The 20,515-nt window shown below is 37.7% G+C and overlaps 2 protein-coding genes across 4 annotated transcripts in view; one reads left to right on the top strand and one right to left on the bottom strand.

The window, feature by feature from the left end:
• The window catches only part of LOC128993768 (innexin inx3), a 31,614-nt gene extending 17,296 nt beyond the window's left edge, over window positions 1-14,318 (bottom strand). The window contains exon 1 of one of the 2 annotated variants that reach the window (XM_054417749.1): window positions 14,163-14,318. The gene's annotated coding sequence lies outside the window, so the exon portion shown is untranslated. Of the gene's footprint in view, window positions 1-10,583; window positions 10,718-14,162 lie in introns of those variants that run through there. The other variant, XM_054417751.1, reaches the window with a different exon arrangement.
• The window catches only part of LOC128993767 (dedicator of cytokinesis protein 3), a 101,006-nt gene that overhangs the window by 40,907 nt on the left and 39,584 nt on the right, over window positions 1-20,515 (top strand). The window lies entirely within an intron of this gene.

Below are 20,515 nucleotides of genomic sequence, written 5' to 3'. Positions count from 1 at the left end.
TATACGCTAGCCAATAGAGGAACACAGCAATGTCATGTGCGTGCCGAATAGCGCTGGACGAACAGGTGGTGAGTTTGTATACAGTGTATGTGCGTGTGCGACTGTGAAAGTGGTTGAGTCATCATAACAGTTATCCGAACGGACAAAATGGTTTTAAGCATGTCTGTACTTTCCTTGTATGTGACCGAACGGATTCGAACAAGAATAAATCTGTAGTTTAGTGAACTTTCACCCGGAATAGAATAACCGTTAGAGCAAGATACACCTTCGATAGATAGACCTTCGAAACACATTGGCGACAGTATAGACATTTGAGTCATTTGAGTACGAAGTGGATCGCTTCCTCTGACAACTCTATGCTTGACATTAATACGAAGTGAGTTATCAGTAACGTCTCTAATTTAGACTACATCAAATATTTCTGATACGAGGAGGGTTTCACAAGTAACGTTAGTTGATACGTCCGGACAAATCTTCCGGGACAAATTCCCCGTCAAATGTAAAGGAAGATTTTTATTTAAATAACTGGATTGTTTTGACGCTTTTAAAATAGCTTTGGCCAAGCTTGACTTGCATTTCCAGAGAAATGTCTGGACAAATGTAAATCGTCAAATGTTCTGCCCACCGGGCATTCGACTGGCTGGTAACGGTAGTGTGACAGGTGGGCAATACTGTGGGTGGCCAAGCACGGACTACGCGGTAACGCTATCTTCCTCTCGCACTGTCTTCTGCATTTGCTTATTGTCCAGTCAGTCGCCACATCTCGATATCATTACACTTTAACTCAATATTCTTCCCATGCCTTTGGATTCTGGTTGTGCCAACGTAGATTCTTACTTCCGATCACGGACTGTAGGTGTTGTATAATCTAGAATGGGATAAGCATTTTCATCGACACTCGCATGAGTTGTTGAGGGCTTTTATAATACTTCCTGTAAATACTAACACAACGCTATAAAATGATTTTGATATTTGGTAAATTCATTCGGGTTGTGGAGTTATTATTTTGATTTCCCACTAACTTTGTTTAAACTAATATCCTGTTTAAAAAATAGTGCAAGTGTTGATAGTTATGTCTGCCAAAGTGTCACTGATCCTCCACCTTGTCCTCGCTGTTTTATGATTCTGATTTCCGACTAGGATATTTTGTGGTCACTATCGATGAAAGAGAAAATCGTCGCGCTTCCGTGGTCGACTGGTGGTTCGTGGACGTCGATCTCTCCTTGGAAAAGCGTTGACACTTTGGGAAAGTTTGAGGCAATACTGTATTCCGCACCAAACTCTTCTTGGAAAATAACATGCACTAAACGCTTGCGTGGTAGCCTGCACGCATAGTTTAACGTTGTGTTTGATACGTTACTAAGTTCAACTCGATTGTTTGAAGTAATCAATTTGTTTGAATTAATCAACTGAGAAGATTTGGTAAACGCATATAGATGATGTTGGGATTTTGGAACAATGAAAACTAAAACCATAATAGTATTTTTCATAATGTGCTGAATAAATGGATAAGATTCCTTGGGAGATGGCATAGGTTTCTGCGCCCGTTAGTTGAAAAATTGATAAAATAGTGTCTGTATATCCTTTTGGGATTGATCTTTTTGATATAGCATATGTGTTGAACTCCATCATATGAGCAGACCAGTTTCTGTTGCAGTGTGATAATTATTCCTAATAAAGCATTTGTTATGTTCAAGGTCGTGATTGTAACGATCGGTTGCCCAAGAGACTGGCTGGAATAGCCTTCACCGACCAACAAGTCCTGAAAGTGCTCTATGTAAACATATTTGCCTACTTTACATGTTTTATTGTGAGCTAAATGTTGAGCTTCCTCAAGTTCTCGTTGGGTGTTCACCAAAATAACCTCATTTGATCTATCGTTGATCTAGGGAAGACTTGTTGAATGGATTATGAAACAAGATATCACTTGGATTTAAGCATTTTAAGCCGATAAGAGATTTCCGCCGTAGAAAGTCTTTGTGTTCAAATTCTACGTAAATTTAGATTATTTTCGCTTTCTCTTTGACGTAGTATAAATTATTTATCTCTTAAACTAAAACAGTTGTATTTGCAAAGTCAACTCCTACGCGATCTGTTCAAGGATTGTGGAAATTAAATGACGGAATTTCTCTTAATGAAGTTTACTCTACCCAAAGCGCACGCTGGTGGCAACCTGACGTGGCGCCGGCGGTACCTACCTAGTTTCTCTTCAATCCACCTGTAATGCCTCCATCATGCTTGGTCCTCCACGTCGCGGGCCACTGATTGTCGGGAACCAATCGAAAATAGTCACGGACTACACGGCTGGATCTGGGTAGTTACTGGCCCAGGGTCCTGGTAATGGATAGCTTTGTTACCAACCGCCATCTATCGGCTACCTCGGTGGCGCGTTTAGTGTAGGAGGAACTTGCGTCTCTGTGTCAGGAAGTCTTGGCTGGAAAAGAACTTCTTCCAGTGCTCAAGGAGAGGATATTTCTAATCATCTGTCTCCAACGTTAGTTATTTTAACCATCTGGATTCATTTGAGAACAAACCATTGAGATATAGATTATAACTGGAGTCACTACTCTCTGGTTAAACGTTAGAGAAAAACGTGCCACTGTTTTGGCTGGTTTGTTTTCGGTGTTTCGTGTTGTTAGGTTGGCCGTGTGATCGGTTGGTGGGATGCTGCCAAATAATTCCAACTCATTCTAACCTAACCATACTATTTATTTGGGGTTATGTTATTCGTTATTTCAAGGACTTGTATCAAAAACTTGTTATTGCACGTTAAAACCTCTGTATTTAAAGTTATTTTGAAACATTATAAATTGTTTTTGTTTGATAGTAAATAAATACTAACTTATTAGCCTCTTTGGCTGCACTTTACTTGACGTCCTACACTCATTTGAATGAAAATATCGATCAATATATCGATTAATCGATTGCTTTATTCGATATATCGTTTGGTTAGTTAGGTAAGGTTAACCTAACCTAACTAACCAAACGATATATCGAATGAAACAATCGAATAAAAATATCGAATCGAAAAAAAAAACAATCGAATGAGTGTAGGACGTCAAGTAAAGTGCAGCCACCTCTTTTCAAGCTATGTTGTAAAAATAGGCTAGTTCAGTTTCCTGGTTTGGAGATATTGGTTTAGGCCAATAGCCCTATGGCATTTGATTAAATAACGACCATCGGTTTATGATCTTGATAAAATGGGTTGCTCTTGCTCGTAAAATAAATAAATAAACTTATATTGCAATTGCAATCATAATGTTGAGTTGGCAGATTTTCGTTTACTATCAACAAAACAGGATGACGCCATCTTGATCTTGCCTCTAATTTGACAAGTCCCACCAACCCGATCACCCGGCCAACCTAACAAATCGAAACTCTGAAACAAAACCAGCAAAAACAGTGGTACGTTTTTTAAACACAGAGTGGTTACTCCAGTTATTACTATAGCTCAGTGGAACAAACGTCTCTGTCAAAGTTGTAGCTGCATACACACTTTTTCAACAGTGGGTAGTTCTTGATATTTTAGTCCTTAGAGTTAACCCTATTAGGCATTGATCGTCATACACTATTCTGATGCAACAAATATACAGTATCTTGGATCATGTTGTGTCAACCATAATTAGCTCGAGTCACTAGAGAACAAAGTTTTAACTATAAAACGGATAGTACGCGAAAGATCAAAAGTCGTTAGAGTTAGTTACTACTCTCCCTGATCATCCTTGGTCCTATGGTTTCAACTTTGGAAATCTGTAGAGAACTCGTGGGACCAGAACCGATTCCGCAGGATCAAACCAGGAACCTTCAGATTGGAAGGCGAGCTTTGTAACCACCCGTATACCCCGACAATTTTCATTTCAATTAAAATTATGAATATATTAACCTCGAAACATATACATTGTAATTAGGAAATGTTTTATAGGAGTTTCCAATTATTAACACCCAGTAGTGCGGACAGTGCAGTTGTTGAGTGTTAGGTCGCCAAACAAGATGTTACTGTTTTCGTCAACTACTGAACTGCCTCTGGCATTAAGCTTGTCACAAGACTATAAACAAACCATGATGGTTAGGACCGACGGCGAATTTATATCTAAATATGTACTACATCGCTTGTGGATGTTATTCTTCGAAAACATCGGTAATGGCCTCATATGAAAAACAACAAAATTAGATCTTGTGTTCAGAAGCAAAAATAAACTCTAATAGTAGATATAGGCGAAATAGTTCTTCAATAGCTGACTACTGACGTACATAATCCTTTGATACAATTTCCCGTTAAAATCATCTTGAATTGCTATTGTATGGTATTTTCATTTCTAGTTTTCTAAGACCCTGTGCCTTCCCCAGTGATAATGACTCAGCCCGGTGGTTCGGATACCACTTTAAGCTGTAAATACAACTATCCAGAAAACAATTACGATAACTTTCTCTGAGTTGGAAAACTCCTGCTACAAATAGTCATACTATTAACTAGTTATACAATGATCCGATCAATTTCCTCATCACTGGTATGGGAATCGCCACACAATAGTGTCTAAAGTTAGCTCCGCCAATTTGTATCTCATCAACACATAATATCCAATTAAGTGAACGTTGTTCAGCGGAAGACAATGGTAGACGCGTCTACAAGCCCCGGGCATGAGTCACATACTTTCACACGTCACATAGGCTACAATTTAATCGGATTGAAGGTCACTGGCCTTCACTACAATCCCTGGCCATAGGGGCTCACTCGTGCGTAAATACCTTTCCGGCCTAGAGAACGATTACTTGACAACAGCTTATGAATCATTCAGCAGCTAGATGTGTCTTTTGAGCAGGGTTCCCACAGCGTCGAATATAAGATCATCTTATACCACCGAATCCCATGGCTCCGAAATCTAATACTGTAATGAGGATTTGGCACTGTAGCACCTCTCTATGGAGGAATGTGAGAATTTGATGCTGCTAATGCAGTTGTTCAAGCGATGTAGTTGTGAAATAATCTTTACTTAATTGGAAAAGTTATTCTCACTTTTGGTGCAAGATTAAAAGTAATATGATGGTGAACAGCCTAAATGTGCTACCGAAATTATTCTTACTAGTGTCCCTGTTGCTCGAATTCGAGCAATTTCTAAGTATTAGAGGCGTTATTTTAAAAGGAATAACGTTCATAATTTCTGATGACTTTAAAAGATTCGACCCAAATATTATGGAAATATTCAAGATATACATAACAGAATATATCAATTTATCCAGGCTCTCTCGCTTTTTTCCATTGTAATATATACGCCAACCCGAATTCAAATAGTAAATATTTCATTCCAACCAAGTCAGTAAATGTTTGTAGCAAACTGTAAAATTAGCAAACTTATTGACTTGACTGTTTAAAATTAACATAATGTTCTTCTTCTCACTTTTAATTTCCGACAACAGCTGGAGTTGCATAACAATTTTTGTTTCCCATGTTAATCTTATGGAGAAATACGAAACTTTAAAGGGCCCCAGGGCCTCACTCTCTGATTATTTCCCTAAAAAGAAAGTTTCCTGCACAACTTACAACACGTTACGCTCTTTCCAATGACACCAAAAACTTGTCAATCGGTTCAGTAGTTTCGCAGGAGTAATTGTCACAAAACATGCTTGCGTATTAAATAAGTACAAGGCGTAGCCCTTTGGAAATCAGCCTGTGGGGCAGAGCCCTTAGGGAGTTCGTCATATCAATACTTTCCGGCAAATCTACATACTCTAAGCTTCATTTTGATATGCCATATGCCTATATTTTTATTTGGTAAATGGCCTTAACCGTTTACATAAAATCTGATTGTATCACTTTAATAATATAATAGAAAAAGATAGATTATATATGTTGGAATCGTAATACACAGCAGTCTGCCACGCGAGTAGGCCTATCAACAAGCTGCGTGCCGCATTTCCTCTACCCATCATACACTTGACCCGCTCTTGTTAGCGACGTTTCGTCATCCGTCCTCTTGTCGTCACCAGGCCTCAGTTCATAGCGTCTCCATCATGTTGTACAAAGTTGTACAACTTTTTTTAACGATGCGTGCGTCTTTAAAATTTTCTTCTTGTACCCCTTATCAATAACTCCTGGTTTTCGATAGTCGTATCATAACTGGGTGAATATTTAAATAACTATTGCTGGTATGTTTGTTTGAAAACAAAACTGAGGATTATTCAATCAATTATCAATCAATCATCAATCATTCAGATGGGGACGCCACTTAGGTGCGTATTTTAACCCAAATATGAGTGAAGGATGAGTGTAGAATGGTGTGAGATGATCTGTGTAGCTTTGTTACTGACTAAGATCAGCTATTTCATTAGCCAGGAGCATTTATTCAAAGCCCAATGATCAGGAACAGCTGGGTCCAGTTTCGAACCATCAAAAAGCTACTCACTTTTCTTTGGATCGAACCGGCTGATTAGTAGGCGAGCACTAAAACCACTCAGCTACCCAGCCAGTTTGCTATGCTAGACTGCGGCCTTGCTAGACTACATAAAGCTTTAGACAAATTTACTACAAGTTGATTTTTTTTCGCTGCAAGGATAAATTTATTTGATTGTTTATGAATTTCTAGCTCGGACGCGAAAAAGATTATTTAGAACTAAGTACAGTAGTTATTTTGCGGGTGGCTATTAAAAAATGATATTGTTGACCAAAGAATCAGGACCAAGATTTAGACCTGTACAAAAACTTAACACAATTCACTAGCATTTGAAAAAAAAAAAACAATAATAAGTGTAAAGTAGTATTAATAGAATATGTTTGTTCATTGCTGTGCCGTTTCGGGGTTTAAAAGTGACGATGTTCAGCATTAGATGACTACAATAGACGGATATTATACGACCTGAGAATGGTGACTGAACAAGTTGCTAAATGCGATGCAGAGGATTGTCAATACATACTGGTAATCCGGTTGTTCATTGCTGTGCCGTTTCGGGGTTTGAAAGTGACGATGCCCAGCATTAGACGACTACTATTGACGGATATTTTACAACCTGAGAATGGTGACTGAACAAGTTGCTAAATGCGATGCAGAGGATTGTCAATACATACTGGTAATCCGGAGGCCATACCATGAAGATCGAGGTTATAGAATACATTATATAGAGCTAGAATTTAGGTCATTCTATGTGTGTTATAGCCCCGCATGAAGATGACAAACCGTATGTAAACTCCTGATAAGCGGTAGATCCAAAGTCCAGACCTATTGTGCTGGCACCTACAGTCCTACAGTCTCACCGCTATGACTATGACTAACTCACTTTATTGGTTCCGTCGCATGATTCACTGTGGGAAATTGCGATCGTCCTAATAAGCTGTTCGAAGAACACGTTCCTAACCCAAGGCAGTTCACAGCGTGCCGAAAATAGCATGTTTCTGGTGCTTTCACACGCCACGGTCTGCTAATTCATTGCCATAACAGCCTGAGCTCGTCGAACGTACTGCAATAGCATAGACTATATAATGTTTAGCATAATGGTGTGTGGATTGACTGTGTAATAGTTAAGGAAGTGTTTATTTTGTAAAAGTTTTTTAACCAGATTAGGATATAAACAAGTAGTTTTAGTTTAGAGATAACACGAGACATTTGTAGCATGGCCTTGTCAAAATTACAACCACGAATGTTTAACATGTGTTTTCCTGACGGTATTGTAGCAAACAGCCAACTGCGAGATCGAATAATCAACTTTAAGTCCAATCCCTAGACACTACAATACTCCCTTATAGATTCGACCTGGATTAGCTGAAAATACATGTAAGACGCATCTTGGAGTTTATTTCTGAGATTACTAACTTGATCATGTTAAATTCTAAACTTGAAATAGGCATACTCCAAAAAATGTTTACATTTTCTGGGTCAGGTGGTTGTAATGAGCTTGAAATTATTTTGTGTTTACCAATTCAAACTAGACTACTTTAAGAAAAATTATCATTTTTTACAACTGCATTGTTTGCCACCTGGCAACGTGGCAAAAGAGTACCTTGAAGTAGAAAAAATCGTGATCTAAGATCAAACCAGCTTTATATTTTACAATAGTTTGATAAGTCTACTTGCAGTATTCAAAGTCAATACTGCAATCTACATATTGCATTTCCTTTAAACAAGACTTTCATCCCGTGTAGAGTGAATTGAAGTGTTGTGTAGCCACTAAGCGGCAAACAGCGAAGTTAATTGAGCCATGTTTGTAGGAAGGTCATACCAGAGGAGACATACGAGATGCAGGATCAAGTTACGGGTATTGCAGGATGTGGTTTATATGGGTTCTTCTACCTCACACAGCACACAGCTTCTTGCATAACTATAGTGCAGGGGTAGATAGTATGGCACTAGTGACGATTATGCTTCTTCAGAGTTTAATGAAACTTAAGCATTCTTGCTGGTCATGTAGCCTAGCGAAAGATCAAAGGGAATGTGGAAGCCTACAGGTCACCGGTTCGATACTGTAATAGCAGTATCCATTGATGTTGGTTCTAAACTGGGACCAGCTGTTTTATGGGGTTTATATAAAGCTAGTCAGTAAAGCACACGATGTAATATCCTCCATTAAAAGCCAACCCTGAACTTATACTAAACTTTTAAAATACGCACTCAGGATGACTGCACATAGTAGAAGTAGAAGTAATGATAATTAGTGAGCAAAAAAGCAACACAATTTATCTTACTTCATTCCTAAGCATAAAAATACCCCTTCAAAGTTCTCCTGAAATGAACTAATCCGGAATACTCCTGCAGTTTCAGAGTTAGCTGTGGCTTTCGATATAATCTTAAATCCACACCAAAGTAAGATGATACTGGTAAAATCTGTAGTAAGAACTTGTGTAGTTTTGCAAAGCCTCATCGTAGATTAAAAACTACAATTCCACAACTGCATGTGGATCATTAAGATTGTGTGACGAAGTACATACTTCACTATGTCTCTGATATCTAGTCTTTAATGTCGTCATTATAGACAATAATGATAAGAGAAACAATCTTAACTCGACTTGCGTCTCGCTATCAGCAAAGCTTGGTATCTGTTTGATTCCGATTAGAAAATAATTTAAATTCATTATTAATTAATTTAACAGTACAAATTATCGCTTCGTCACTATAAATCCGACAATTTATAGAATACATACGTACCTACAACGTCTCTCTAACAACGTGCTACCAAATGGGGCCTCCGTCGTTTAATCAACGTTTTGTTCATCAATTGGTTTCTTTGTTGCTTGTCGTCGTCGGGGGGTTTTGACTGTTACTTTGATTGATGGAGTTTTGAGAAATTTCACTGGTTTAGGCACATTATTTGGTTTTGATCAAAGAGTAAATTTTAGCCTAATCCTCACTAGTTATTGCCATCAAGTAGTAAAAAATTATGATAGAGAGGGGGAATGTATATCTATAATTAAATAATTCAAATATAATTTAAAATCATATCTTTGACTGCAGGAATACTGTTTATTGGTTTGTTTAGTTTTTTATTAACGGTCAGATCTTTTAAACTACCTATTAGTATTTTTGATCCTGGTTGTAACTATGCCTAAATTACACCATGCATTAATTCCCCTATAAATTCAGATTTTCTACCCTACTATCCTTAGTGTATTTTTATAAATAACTTCTTGATCAGCATCGTACGTGTTATTAAATTTACGGAAAGTAAATAAAGAAACGTCTTATAACACTTAAAACATATATTTAGGCCTACGCTTATACTGTTACTCACAAGACGGTAAATACGAAAAGGGTGGTAAGTGGTGATAGATTTCGATTGGACACTCCAATCATCATCTTTTTATCATTATCTTTTTTGTATATTTACCGTCTTGTGAGTAACAGTATAAGCGTAAATATATGTTTTAAGTGTTATAAGATGTTTCTTTATTTACTTTCCGTATAATTTATAGCAAGGGAGTAAAATTTAACCAAGTTTATGTGGTTTCATTCATTTTAATAAGCAAGGTTGTGTATCGCTTAAAATATCTGAAATGTGGGTTACATTAAATGCAACAAGTGTTCGCGTTCAACAGGTGACGCCCTGAAATGTTATTCTGTAGTAGCCAGCTGTTAGTCGTAAACAGCTGTCGAGGCACAATACAGAACACAGCAACTGTGTCTGGGGTCTGGTAGGCCTATATTGTTGCTTGTTATCAATAAGGATGTGCAGTGGCGACGTACACAACAGCTTTTAATGTCAACACTTTATGCACCTTCACAAAGTCCCATTTCAAAATACAAATAAATATTGACTTGTTTCGCCCAATATAAAATCTGAAGCCGGTCAAGGGTTCAGACGCCAAGTTAGTGTATACAGAGAATAATGTAATGTGTTTCATCTAAGATACGTGTATAGTAATTATACCTATCGTCTACTATGTATTGTCTCTTAAATTTAAGGTAGACTTACAATTCGTGGTTTACTCTTTGGTAATGATATTATAGGACAACCAACAGCTTACAAATATTAAATACATGGTTATTTTGTGAACCGAATGATTCGTGCTGAAGTTAGTTTACGAATAAATTTTCAACCTGTATAGAGAAATCAACAGTAACACATTTTAAAGATCTTAAGGCAAATTAAAACGCACTTACGAAATATGTCTAAAATCTCATCTCCGTCGATTTCCGAGTGTTCAAAACACACAATTAGTTTTGGTGTGATACGTGAGAGCCGAGGTCGGCTACATCCGGTGTTGTGTCTGTGTAATTGGTAGGTAGAGAGATGCGTGGACCAGACGGCCACCCACTAAAGTGCAGCTGCAGCGAGCGCCACACGGTTACTGAATAGCCAAAGTATCGTATTATTTTTGAAGTTTGTCTGATAAACATTGATGGAAGATGGAATGGAGTTCATAGGTTTGTTTAAGCATTCTCACGTGTAGGTGTATAACTAAAATAAATTTAATTTGTGGGTAACTTGGGAGTACATAATCGTATTTGCTACTTCGCCCGATATTCATTGATAATGGTGTTTTAAACGTTTATTTTGGTCGAATGTACGCGTTTATAGAACGTCATGGTAAACAAAATTAATCTAATTTATTCTCCAATACTTTTTTAATACTTTTTCTTTGGCGACCATACAAAGGTAGGTATTTAATATTTTGTGTCGTCGCGTTTTAGCATGTGGTCCAGTGTGGTAAGTCATTTACAATGATTATTATCATTGTTGCAGTCAATAGTGTCTAAACTCACTCTTGGAAATAAGCTCTTATCACTTGCAAATGATAAAAATGATAAAGTAGCTCGGATGTGATGACGTTTGGTGTGGCCTTCCTCTGCTGTATTTGGCGGGACTTTTTACTTCGCATTGAGTTTGAGTGTTGAAAAAGAATGTGTAATTGGCAACAGCTGTGACTAACTTTCTCAGTCATCCGCCCAAAGTTTTAGAAGTTAAAAGATCCAAAGGTTATTTTTGGGTACATATTCAAAATGTGTTAATCTACCTAGCAGACCTCAAATGATGTCTTTAATTTTAAACTACTACCATCTGTAAAATCACGATTACGATAGGGATTTTGTAAGTGTATTTTACGTGTTATGTTCATTTTATATGACTTCCCTTCTTTATGTTGGCGATGGGTTTCTTGGTAATTTTGGTGAAGGAACATAACTTATGATGAGCGATTCTGTACAATATTTAACTTATAGTGGAATGTTATATATTTTCTTATATGCAGTAATTAATGAATATGGTTTATTCTTTAAGGTTTTAGAGATAACAATTGTTGTAATTAATTAACTTACTTAAGCATGAAGCATTTCACATCAAGTCACTCAAACATCTATATATCTATACACTATACAGTATACTTATTTAATACGCAAGCAGGTTTTTTTGTGACAATTACCCTACTCCACCGAAACTACTGAACCGTGAGATGGTTTTGGTGTCATTGGGAAGAGCGTAAATTGAAGTTGTGCAGGAAACTTTCTTTTTAGATTAAAATAATGTATTTATTTTTAATGGATCTTGAATGTACTATTTTTGATTCTGATATGTTTACCGAAGTGTAGGATAATAGTAAACCTGGAAAAGGGGGAAAAACTTTATCAAACCATTTGTTATAATATAATTGATAAATCCAACTAGATTGCCCGTTAATCGCTGCAACTTCACGATTCGGCGCCAGAAAATCCACTTATTATCAGATTACAATCTCGCTGATGTAAAAACAAACCTAGTCAGAGCATAAGGTGATTTGATAGTGCACTGATAATAATACAGCGGTTGGCGACCTCAATCACGGTGTTGCATTTCAGCAACACTGTAGAATGAAGGAATGAAGGACGATTGAGTCAACAAAAAGTGATCCTGGACTCAAGGAGAAGTGGAAAGAGAACAAAGGGGACAAGAACTAAACTGATTTGGGAGCGGAGGGAGAAGAAAAGACAGTTGGGACGTATTTGGAAGGTGATAAATGATCGGGTTTGTTTTTTCGACATCCACCCTTACCCACACCACATTCCTAGAGTGTAGGATGGTAGGATGGTCACGAAGGACTATAAAATGCCTACAATCATTGGTGATGTAGGGCGAGGAACTTCAAATTTTGGCGTTTCAGTTTTAAATATAGACTATTTAGGATTTCTTAGATGTGTTTTGGTGAATGCAACAGAATATGCTTGGACACAGAGACGGAACAACCGCCGCAAAAGATCTGGAATAAATGAAGTGATGAAATGTATATTGCCAACAATCACCAACAGAGTATTGGCTGTAGTTTCTCAGTTAAAATCCGGTAGTTAACAAGCTGACAATTAATTATTCATGGATTTCCGAACAAAATTATTAGTGGTTAAAAAATATCGAGCAGTTAAAATTTGCTTCAATCCTAACATCCACAAGGACCATGCAAAAGAAAATTCCCATAATCTATGTATTGCCTACTAGATAACTAGAGCTTCGAACTTCAATTTCTTGGAGCAAAATCCCGACCATTATTAGCCAAATATATTTTTAAATTAAGTGGCTTAGGGCATAGTACCGTTTGGGAATTCACCATGTCCGAGCAAAATTAAAGTCGGGATCTTCCAGAGAAGAAATGTCTCTGATGCAAAGGACCTCCAACCAACCGTCCTGCCTGACCTAGCCACTTAAAGGCACAGTTAAATTGATTTATCACGAAGTTGTAATGTATAGGGTCATTTGTATCAGTCAGTTTATAATACTTCTCTCAAAGTCAGCAGTATGCTTACGTAATACAACCGGCAAATTGCAATTCATGCTTTCTTCGTGGAACATTCATTGTGCATGGGGGATTGCGTCATTTTGTAAACATGAATACATGCCGTCTCGTGTGTTACATTTAATTGGAACTAGTTTAGGAGGTTGTTAATCGTCTGTGTAGTTTGTTAGGATAGGAAGTACCATCTAAGTTGATTTACTTGCCATACATTATTTAGACGTCAGGTCGAAAACTTGTCACTTTAAAAATCCATCACGTGTCTCCAGTGCCACGTTTAAGCAGCCAATAAATCAGTTTTAGTGAAAAATGTAAGAGAGCAAAACTAATGGATGAAGAGAATAAATATTTATACCCCAAAATTCCAACACGATTTGCAAATCAGATTGAAAGCAAGTTGAACTGAAGTAATTATTGAACACTATAACTTGCATCGTCAATAACAAAAAAATCACAAACCCTTATGATAATATTGGCTCATAAGATTATAAAAGACTTTTGAATGAACGGGAGTGGCAGTTACAAGAAATGTCGTAAAAAAGAAAGTTCCCAGATGCCTCACCTAGCCATAATTATGATGAAAACGGGTACGGTATGTGTGAAAAATACCCCCCCCCCCCACCTTAAAACGAACTTTTAACAAAGCACGATTATTCTGATTCTGAAGTTAAAAACTATCAACTTCGTCTTGTTCTTATAGGGCCTAGTGAGAATTCTATCCTACCCTAAACAATGTGATGACAACTAATATTTGGAACATTCCCTAGTTTTAATCCATCAGTCAATCATTTTCTGTAAAATGAGATTAGCGGATAGCCCACATTAAACATTATCTGCTGGCTGCAATACCCCACAAGTCAATTGTCTTAAACATCTTATTCCAGTATCATAACTAGAGGCATATTCAAATGTAAAACACCCATGCAAAAGACACGGAAAGGACAGGTTTTAATTGAATATTTATTTGACACCAAAAACTACCCACCTATTAAAAGCCTATTGAAACCAAAGTAATCCTTTCACAAGACACAAACACTTCACTTTACACAGCACTGGGGAAGAACAGCAGGGGAGCTATACGGGCTGGGGCTAGGAAGACATGGTGACCGTTCTACCCGCGCGGGCAATCTACTCGGAATGAGCCACTGAGCCGCTTGCTCGCTGGTTGCTCTTGCTGGTTGCTACGCTGGTTGCGCGACGGAGATGGTTGCGTGGTTGCTGCAGCAAGTGGTGGGGAGTACCTCGCCACGACGTATCTGTAATCTTTATCTCACTTTTTAATTCCTGGCATACCTTTCCCCTCAAAGGTTCCGGTGGCCATATGACTCAATCCTGAATGTATCAATTAATAACGATTCGTATTCGGTAGGGTTTCTTAAAAAAAAAATATAAATTCATGCAGGGTACCTTCTAAAAAGTCTTAATTTCAAGTGTTAAGGTTCCATTTAAATTCAAGCAAGCTAACATATGTGATTGGATCTACAGAAATAGTTTGATGAATGCCACTACTAAGACTAGCTTATTGGTCTTCTCTCCACCTGTTAATCCCCTCTTTTGCTGCAAATCTTCCTCTAACATACACTAAATTGTGTATATTTGTACATATATCGTTCTCATTTGATGTGCGTAAGAGAAGTAAATTCTTAAAAGTTAAAATTTACTGTTTTATATAAGTTACTGTTGTGCAATGTATTGGACAAATTGAAAGATTAAAAACTACACAAGGAAGTGACTATGCGTTTGTGTCTCAAAAATATTCTAGTTATGTCAAGATTAAGATTTTCTTTTGGTCACGATACACGCCACACAGACACACCGGACACGATACTATCAGTTGGGTTGGTGTCAATGTACTCATTAGGCCCGGGTCCGACAGTCCGATTAGTCATAGAATACAACCATGGATAAACTGATATAATTATAATAATGTGTCTCGGCCAGTTTCCTTTAATAAGATATAGTAATCAATATTCATATTGATACTACTAAATTATCAAATTTGGCATTTGTCAGTATTTGTATATACCTCTCTAATTAATTTTTTGAAGTTTTTAAACTGATTTTTGACCGTCTAATATTTTTTTTGGATAAATTTGTGAACACTAGGTATGTCTAGTCGTTAGTTTCATATGTATCATTATCTTTCTATGCTGCGTATTTATTAATGCGTTGGAAGAACGTAACTTAATTGGTAAATTCCAGAGCTAGACTCAGTTTTATCTATATCGAGACAACTGAAACCCTTGATTTATCATGATTTCAATTTAAAGCTGTCGAAATATCAAGGTAAGATACCTATGAATCGTACACCACACTACACGCTAATCAAAGCTTAACATGTATGGGAACTGTTTTTGTTTATGAGGATTAGATTAAGGTATATGCAATCTTAAAATGCTATGGGAAGGGAGGGAAACAGGTCTGGGACGTAAGAAGAGGTGAAAGAAATAATAAAGGAAGGCGAGCAGTGTGGAGTTTGGGAATGGATTAATGTATCTGCAATACTAAGACTGCTTTCATAGTAAACTTATTATTTTCCTCGAGCAAAGCTCGGTCCCCACGTACTAATTATAACAGTTGTATGCCATTTTATTTTCACTGGTTGAAATGTGGTCGTGTTTAATCTTTCTCGGTGGCAGGAAACGAGGTGTGTACAAACATGATTACTCAGCTAGTGTAAGATTTCACAAAGAATGAGTCTATACGTCGACACACTAAAGCCTAACCTTGCAATCGGATTGTTTATATCCCCGTATCAGCGCCATGTGATACTGCGTTTCCTCGGCCCACTGTATAGTGTTGCAATGTTCACCAGTCAAATAGTCATTTCTTGGTACTGATTAAGGTGTTAATATGTCAGTCATATATGAAACAAACTCTCTTACAGATTTGTCAACATAATAGTTCACAATAATAAGGTTTCATTGGAATTATGTATTATATAACTGCAACTATTTAGTTATTGCATAATTAAAAGTATATACTTACTTACTCCTGTGGCCACTCAAATCCAAGAAGATTTTTGGACTCGCCAACAAGGTGCCTCCATCCTTCTCTTTCTTCTGCGTCGTCCACCATTGCCCCCGGTCTTCTGACGTTATACAGGGTGAGTCAGTGAAACGGGCTATTTTCTTATAACGTTAGTGAGTAGAGGGGAAGAAGGAAAGGGGCCGAGTAAGTTACCCTGCGTTCCCAACCTCTGGAAGTTTAGTTGCCATACAGCTTTAGCGTTGGTCACAGCGGGGTTTTGCCGTCAAGGCATTTGATCAAAACAGTGAAAGTTCTGTGCGTACACCACATCGGGCCTTGCGCATTCATTTTGGTCTGCCCCCTCAAGTTTCATCGAGACATGCAACTCAGGGCTGAAACTTGGAAGAAACTAGACAAATCACAAAAAGAAGAGGTGGGAGTACCAGAAGTGTTTGGACACCCGAAACATTTGAATCAGTTAAACGATTGCCAGAAGTCCCTGTGGATCTGACCGACAGCTTAGAAAAGCAATTGGACTTTCTGCGCCAACAGTGAGGCGAATTTTGCATTAAGATCTTAACATGAATCCGTACAAAATTCAGGTTGTGCAAGCCTAGAATATGGGTGATTTTCGATCTCACATTAATTTTTGTGAGCATATGCTTCAGCTAATGGAAGATGACCCAGAGCTAATTCACAACCTATGGATGAGCGATGAGGCTCACTTTCGGGATGTGTCAATAAGCAACTTTTTTATATTGGTCGGTCCACAAGCACTTCACGAATGGAAAGTTCACTCTAATAAAGCTACGGTTTGGTGTGCCGTTTCTTCCCTTGACATGAAATGGGGATATTGCCTGGTCAAAGTTTAAGGAGTTGATTCTGATATTATTTTCAAGACTTGATGCTTGTTTTGTTGGTTCAACACAAACTTCCACTCATTTACTATGTTTTTTAATGAATACATCGATGTTATGATTTTTGACCTATTTTTAATACTTACCGAAAAATGGCCCGTTTCACTTACTCACCCTGTATTATAAATAAATAACGCAACTTCGTTTCTATAACAGTACAGATAAGTTTATGCAAAAAATTAAAGATATTTCCTTATTTGCCATCCTTATAGAAGAGCTGAGTCCAGTTAAGTAGAAGTGTCCGGTTTAGAATGCATTTAAAAATGTTCTATTGAAGCAATTTACTGTCATTTCGCCAGCTTGTGAAGACTGTGTTTATGAAAAAAGCGGTATACACAAACTCTTTTACTTTTGTTATTATAACTAAATAGTAAATCTGATACAGTAAAATTCACCCTAAAATAATTTAGTTCAATACCAGGCTATCAAAATTCAACTTGAGAATGAACCTTGTTCAAAACTATTGGTCACCATTCACCAACCAAACCAAAGTCACCTTGAGTTTAAGATTTTTCAGTTCATTTATTGAAAAGGGGTTCCAGACACTAACACCTGGGTAGATAAATGGTACTGTGTAAAATGCTCCAAACGAAATACGAATGAATGTAATCGCACACCCGGGCACATCTCACTTTTCATATAAATAGAGTACTAAATCTATAAGATACAGGAGGACGGTTAGCTTCCACGAAGAAGCCTATGGGATCCTCACCAGTAAACTTTGTCTTTGGGAGCTAGCTACGATGTTGAACTGCCGAAAATACTCGTCTACGTGTGGATGCATTGCAATAGGCCTACATCTTTGGGGCAAACTACTATTCAACTGGTAGCTTCATTTGACTCGTAGCTTGTTCCGGAGATGGCCGAAACGTCCGTCGGTGCTTCGCCACATCAACTTTAACTACTCGGACATCTACGGGAGACCAAGTTTCTTCTCACTAAATACTCTTGCAGCTCGTATATTGTGGACGATTATTTTACAACACAATGGTCGGTTCACACCTGTCACCTCGACTTATGATTCATACGTAGATTCCGTTATCGCGCGTCGATCTATTCAAAGTACGTGTCAGTAATGAGTGATGCTCCTGCATGCTAGATCCTCCAGGCAGGTTACATAATACAACATGTGGCTGGGGATTGCGTACTTGCGTAGGAGTTAACAAACAGGTCTACAAATGCATGTGATCACGATATTGTGCTGTCTGCTACTGCACGTACTGTATTCTGTCAACATCTTTACGCACGGATGGTGCGAATTCTAACCTTAGTGAAAAAATATCTAGGCATATGATTTTTTCCAAACATAAATATAGTAGTTCTGTTGACTCCAACTTCCCCCATAACCATAGAATTCAGCTGTCGGCAGTGATCTAAACACTTACGCTAATACTATGACATTTAGGCACACAAAAAAAAATCACTTGGATATGAAACACACACATAAAAATAGAGTTTATGATTGACAATTGGTTGATATTACACTTGCCATATCCAAAGTTATCTGCCAATTCTTACATTTCGGTAATTAATTAATCCTACTACTCATCACTTCTCACTTGTGATGTGCGATTTGCTCCTCTGATTCAGAAAATGTAGTGTTTTCGAGGGTAATTCCAAATATTTCACCCAAGAGGTTTAGGGTACTGTAGTAGTATGAGTACCGGATATCACTCTGAATATGACTACTTGCAACGTGAACGTGACAAAATATCTTCACACCACGTATGCACCTTATCAGTATGGGACTTTGGGAGTGCCCCTGAACATCAGGTAAAATGCATAGGCAAAGTAGGCTACTTGTGGTTCAGAGGCACGCCCATATTGCTAATAGTATAGTTGTAGCACGGTTCTTCTCTGAAGACCACGACGACCTTAGTAAAAATAAATCATCACTTGCGCGCCGGTCCGATCCCGAGAAAAGTCATAAGCTTTTTATTGGTATGTGATTGTATTTAGTTGTACTTGTTTATTGGCTCCTAGCTTAATAATATTTCCAGGCCATATAACCAACTGATCTTAGTCAGTAACAACGCGTCTTATAGAAGCTATGTGCGAATTAAAAGGTCAATACGGTTCGAAAAATTGCCACAAATAAAAAAGCTTTACACGTTTTATTGAACATGATATCGGCGAGAGCGGTACTGTAGCCTACGTTACATCACGTCGGCCATCGTGGCTAGACTTTTTTGTCTGTCTAATTTTCTTGTCGTTTTTAATTTGGCTGTGGCAAAGAGTACACAAGATGGTGCCCATACTAAATATGGTGTCTGCTCCTTTATTCTGTGGTATCGACTGTGATTGCATCGCACCGTGGTCGTGCATCTTGCAGTAGACCCAGGAACCATCGTCTGGTCAACTATCGGCCACTCTCAGAACGGGTTTACACCATCAACTGAAGTCTGGCAGTTGTGAAAACATCGTCCGGTGTACTACTCGTCGTGGAAACATTCGTCACTTAGCGCTAATTTACATGTAAGATTGCCACTTGCTCGGGAGGAAGTAAATTGATTGTTTTTAGAGGTGTTTACCCCGTTTGTTAGCCTGTTCTTGTTGTAGGAACACCAACTGTTGTATGGTTAAAAAATGTCAACTATCGTACCTTTCAATTTCGTTACTGTAATATATTTCGTTTTAATATGACATTATATCTATGAGTAAGTGTATGTAAAAAATATATTGGTATATTGTATTTTGTTTTGATTTATAGTCTCTAAACGCGTCGGAACAAACATTGGTACCTATTGGGATTTCCGGATTTGCATTTATTTTTACATGTTTAGTGACATTTTTTAAGATATCTATTTTGCCCTATTTCTTGACAAAATTTGTTAAAAAAAACTTCTGCACCAAGCCACAGATAATATAACCATTATCTGTGACCAAGCCCTACTTTATATATGAACTGACTAATCACCTATGCCAAGATCACCGAATCTTCAGGGACGACAAAAAAAATCATTATTTTATCCTCCCACACAAAGGAACGTTCCTGCACGAAACGTCCTGGCATGAAAACTGTTTTCAACTACGCTAATTTCAAAAATGTTGTTCCGTTCTGTGGGGGGGGGGGGGGTATTCTATACTCATGACTCCTGGGAGGATGCCCAACAGATCCCTGGGAAAGCCCACAGAAGCAGTCCAAGGTGTTATTCACCTTAAACCCCGGCCTATTTGTAGCACTTGTCTGAAACAATCATGTACCGTACTCCTCCAACAATTTGTGTACAGTACCTCGTAACTTTATTTTTTTAAGTGTTTGTCAATAAAACTATCATGTCCCTAGCAAACCATCCTGAATTAGTTCAGTTTAAAGATTTTTATATTCCCCTTGTTAATTGAATAGTGACAACAGAAATCAGTTTTGTTGGATTTAAATTACATCCCCACATTTTAGGTCTCGTTGGTTAAATAGTTAGATACCTAGAGAGTTGATACATTTTTGAACAAA

This window comes from Macrosteles quadrilineatus, unplaced genomic scaffold, assembly GCF_028750875.1.
Source record: "Macrosteles quadrilineatus isolate MER2022 unplaced genomic scaffold, UCM_ALF_1.0 Scaffold_5__1_contigs__length_97177068, whole genome shotgun sequence".
Classification (NCBI taxonomy): Eukaryota; Metazoa; Arthropoda; class Insecta; order Hemiptera; family Cicadellidae; genus Macrosteles; species Macrosteles quadrilineatus.
This window is presented reverse-complemented; position numbering and strand designations above follow the sequence as displayed.